General features: G+C 45.4%; 1 protein-coding gene across 2 annotated transcripts in view; it reads left to right on the top strand.

Moving 5' to 3' along the window:
• slc16a13 (solute carrier family 16 member 13) overlaps nucleotides 1–5,000 on the top strand; it is a 34,253-nt gene that overhangs the window by 8,321 nt on the left and 20,932 nt on the right. Inside the window, exon 1 of one of the 2 annotated variants that reach the window (XM_084452366.1) lies at nucleotides 884–935. The exons of the other annotated variant lie outside the window; for it this stretch is intronic. The gene's annotated coding sequence lies outside the window, so the exon portion shown is untranslated. Of the gene's footprint in view, nucleotides 1–883; nucleotides 936–5,000 lie in introns of those variants that run through there. 2 annotated transcript variants of the gene reach the window in all.

Below are 5,000 nucleotides of genomic sequence, written 5' to 3'. Positions count from 1 at the left end.
CATTGGTGTCCCGGCCGGTTGGACAGGGCGTAGGTCCCGCTGGCAACCAAACAATAGATCTTAAATAATCATCTTATTGCCACCATGCCGCCATCGTGTCGCCCGGTTAACAACAGCTCTGCTTCCTGGTCCAAGTCTGGCTGGTCCAGAGAAAGAGGATTCCTGGTCCAAGTCTGGCTGGTCCAGAGAAAGAGGATTCCTGGTCCAAGTCTGGCTGGTCCAGAGAAAGAGGATTCCTGGTCCAAGTCTGGCTGGTCCAGAGAAAGAGGATTCCTGGTCCAAGTCTGGCTGGTCCAGAGAAAGAGGATTCCTGATAAGAAGGGGACCACGTGACCTTTCATCAGCCCCTATCGCACACAGCCCTTTAGTGTATTTTCCAAGTAATTGCATTTCATATTTTATATTCTTATAGTCTATAAAGGGATTGAATGTCATATGATCACAAAACTGTCTATTGCTGTCGACCTCAGATAATCCTCTTAATTGTTCACAGTAACTTTTGATCAAGGTAAAGGGACGGTAGTGGTGGTGGCTGTGGATATTGTCACGTGAAGTGAACAATAAAGTTAACCGGTCCTCTTCCAAGCAGTTAAGCTATGCGCATGCGCGCCCCTGTATGCATGTGTTATGGACTGAATGCGGTGTTTCTAGCGTATGAACACGCCACAGATATAACCTGTAAAAACCACATCTAGATCACATTAGTCTGTCCGCATCAGCAGATCCACTGCAACGAGAAAACAGTCCCGATGCGTGGTGGTTGTGCGCATGTCCGCTGACGATCCCTCCGGATTGGAGCCGTTCATTGGGAAGCTGTCAAGTGAGTTGCGCTCTGAAAGATGTTCAGTTGTTGAACTGAACCTGTTGTGTTCAGTCTGTCCGAGGCTCGCAGACCGGCTGCTTCACAATCCTCCTCTCAACCTGGGATCATTTAGGTGGGTTAGGTAATATAACCTGTTTCATTTATAGTCTATATTATTCAACATAATAGAAATTGTGATTTCAGACGCGCCATATGGTGACATCAATAACTTCACTCTTAGAAAACATGTTATTATAACCATGTGTGTTTGGTTAGGCTAAGGACAATATAACACATCTGTGTGTTTGGTTAACATCTGTTCTAAGAGAAGATTCGTCTCTCATTCATGGCGCTTGTGTTCAGTTTGACCACCTTTATGTTGAGATCTTGATGTTGATGTTGAATCTCAGGTTGATAAGGTGTGATGGTGTAATGGGCTCAGAGTGGTTATGGATGGATTGGAGGGCAGATGGACGGTAGAACCACTTATTTACCGGGGAAATTGTAGGACATTTAAAAAAAAAATAAAATTATTCCATGCAGACTTGGTGCCTGTGTGTAAATCATCTTAATGTTGAAGACCTTGACATTTGGCTGTAGGCTTATTAAATCACAATCTGTGTCATCAGAGCAGAGAGACACGATCTGGGGCATTTCCTATTAGAGAGATGTGACCTTTAACCCTTACCTGTAGGAGGGAATGTGGGTGTTTCAGCACTGGTGAAACCACAGCAAAGGTTGGAAATGCAGAATATACATACATATATCCTACATCCTATATCCTACATCCTACATCCTATATCCTATATCCTACATCCTACATCCTACACCACATATGCCTACATTTATGTAGGTATAAAACAGAACAAGGAATACATCCATACACAGCCAGCATGTGTAAAATATAGAATACATAGGCCCTACATACATACATACACACACACACACACACACACACACACACACACACACACACACGTACATACATACTGTACATACACACACACACACACACACACACACACACACACACACACACACACATACATCTACACACATACACACACACACACACATACATACATACACACATACAGTAGGCTACATAGATACAGACTGTACAGATAAGATATGGATGATAGTTATTATACATAGATATGTATTGTATAGATACGATGTCACAGAATGTTCTGTTATTGTAAATGTTGTGTTTGTTGCCCTGGCAGCTCCAGCCGTGTGTTAATATTATACAGGCCCCTCTGAAGAGGGTTAGGGTTAGGACAGGGTTAGGACAGGGTTAGGACAGGGTTAGGGTTAGGACAGGGTTAGGGTTAGGACAGGGTTAGGGTTAGGGCAGGGTTAGGACAGGGTTAGGACAGGGTTAGGGTTAGGACAGGGTTAGGACAGGGTTAGGGTTAGGACAGGGTTAGGACAGGGTGAGGACAGGGTTAGGGTTAGGACAGGGTTAGGGTTAGGGCAGGGTTAGGGTTAGGGCAGGGTTAGGGTTAGGACAGGGTTAGGACAGGGTTAGGGTTAGGACAGGGTTAGGGTTAGGGTTAGGACAGGGTTAGGGTTAGGGCAGGGTTAGGGTTAGGGCAGGGTTAGGGTTAGGACAGGGTTAGGGTTAGAAGCTCAGAAGAGCCAGAGGAGAGTGGAGAGTCCAGAGGGACGACGCAGACTTTCAATCATTTACTTTCTAGTTTTTTTGTTGAGCCCTTTGAACCAATCAGGTCTTTTTTTTCCTCAGCGTTGTTTGAAAGTAACGTTTCCCAACTCCAGTCCTTCGGTTCCTCTAAATGATCCATTTATAGTGAAGCCCATGATGTCACAGCCTGTTACCGTCTCCCGCCACGCCACACCTAGTTCTTTACAGACTGGTTCTTTACAGACTGGTTCTTTACAGACTGGTTCTTTACAGACTGGTTCTTTACAGACTGGTTCTTTGCAGACTGGTTCTCTTCAGACTGGTTCTCTTCAGACTGGTTCTCTGCAGACTGGTTCTCTTCAGACTGGTTCTTTACAGACTGGTTCTTTACAGACTGGTTCTTTGCAGACTGGTTCTTTACAGACTGGTTCTCTTCAGACTGGTTCTCTTCAGACTGGTTCTTTACAGACTGGTTCTTTACAGACTGGTTCTCTTCAGACTGGTTCTTTACAGACTGGTTCTTTGCAGACTGGTTCTTTGCAGACTGGTTCACAAGCAGATACTGCACGTCTGTGACGGTCTCTCTCTCTGGGCCCAGCCAATCAGCACACAGCTAGCACAGGGCTTTTTAGGGAGCAAAACCTTTAATGATCCAGAAACTGCTGTTGTTGTTGTTCCAGTATCTGGTGTTTGTTTACTGTCTGGTGTTTGTTGACTGTCTCATCATGTGCTTGGGCAGCGCTTCAGATGCACCTAAAGCAGGAACAGCCAGGATCAGTCTGGTGAATGAACCACTTATATAGCGCTTCTCCACCTTAGCGGCACTCAAAGCGCTTTACAATGACCTCTCATTCACCCATTCACACACACATTCACACACCATGGTGGTAGCTGCCATGCAAGGTGCTAACCTGCTCATTGGGAGCAATTTGGGGTTAGGTGTCTTGCTCAAGGACACTTCGACATGTGGACAGTTGGAGCTGGGATTCGAACCGCTGACCCTTGGATCACTGAACGACCCGCTCTACCAACTGAGCTACATTTTGTCCCTCGTTCCCTCAGCGGAGCGGTGAGCTCATCTTTTCATCAGTCGGGGTTGGTCTGGTCCCAGATCAGTCGGGGTTGGTCTGGTCCCAGATCAGTCGGGGTTGGTCTGGTCCCAGATCAGTCGGGGTTCGTCTGGTCCCAGATCAGTCGGGGTTCGTCTGGTCCCAGATCAGTCGGGGTTCGTCTGGTCCCAGATCAGTCGGGGTTCGTCTGGTCCCAGATCAGTCGGGGTTCGTCTGGTCCCAGATCAGTCGGGGTTCGTCTGGTCCCAGATCAGTCGGGGTTCGTCTGGTCCCAGCTGGGAACGCGTCAGTGAAACGCTGTGTGAGCGTCTCCGGGGAAACGCTGTCGTAAAGCGGAGTGTATTTTGTAAAACATCAGTTGGTCGATCGGAAGCCTCCAGTCACGCCTGGAAGAGCAGGGGGGGGGGACGTCCTGTCAGTAGAACCATGTTGATGGAATAAGGAATGTTCTATGTCAGTAGAACCATGTTGATGGAATAAGGAATGTTCTATGTCAGTAAAACCATGTTGATTGAATAAGGAATGTTCTATGTCAGTAGAACCATGTTGATGGAATAAGGAATGTTCTATGTCAGTAGAACCATGTTGATGGAATAAGGAATGTTCTATGTCAGTAGAACCATGTTGATGGAATAAGGAATGTTCTATGTCAGTAGAACCATGTTGATTGAATAAGGAATGTTCTATGTCAGTAGAACCATGTTGATTGAATAAGGAATGTTCTATGTCAGTAGAACCATGTTGATTGAATAAGGAATGTTCTATGTCAGTAGAACCATGTTGATGGAATAAGGAATGTTCTATGTCAGTAGAACCATGTTGATTGAATAAGGAATGTTCTATGTCAGTAGAACCATGTTGATTGAATAAGGAATGTTCTATGTCAGTAGAACCATGTTGATTGAATAAGGAATGTTCTATGTCAGTAGAACCATGTTGATGGAATAAGGAATGTTCTATGTCAGTAGAACCATGTTGATGGAATAAGGAATGTTCTATGTCAGTAGAACCATGTTGATGGAATAAGGAATGTTCTATGTCAGTAGAACCACCATGTTGATGGAATAAGGAATGTTCTATGTCAGTAGAACCACCATGTTGATGGAATAAGGAATGTTCTATGTCAGTAGAACCACCATGTTGATGGAATAAGGAATGTTCTATGTCAGTAGAACCACCATGTTGATGGAGTAATGTTGAAACTAACGTGCTGTTTATCTGTTCAGTGCCCAATGAGAACAGAGTGTGGTGAAGACGTGTCCTCATGACTTGAAGGAGAAGGAGATTTTATTTTTTTACATGGCTTTAATTAGTACCGGCTGTAGAAGCTCCACCCTCCAGCTAATGGCCTGGTGGAGGTTGATGACTCAGCAGAGCGGTCTGGTCAGTAGAGTCCGTCTCTCTTCTCTCGTCTCTCGTCTCTCTTCTCTCGTCTCTCTTCTCTCGTCTCTCTTCTCTCGTCTCTCGTCTCTCGTCTCTCGTC

This window comes from Borostomias antarcticus (genome assembly GCF_949987555.1).
Source record: "Borostomias antarcticus genome assembly, chromosome: 17".
Classification (NCBI taxonomy): domain Eukaryota; kingdom Metazoa; phylum Chordata; class Actinopteri; order Stomiiformes; family Stomiidae; genus Borostomias; species Borostomias antarcticus.
Note: the sequence above shows the minus strand (reverse complement) of the source record. Positions and strands in the feature narration are given on the sequence as shown.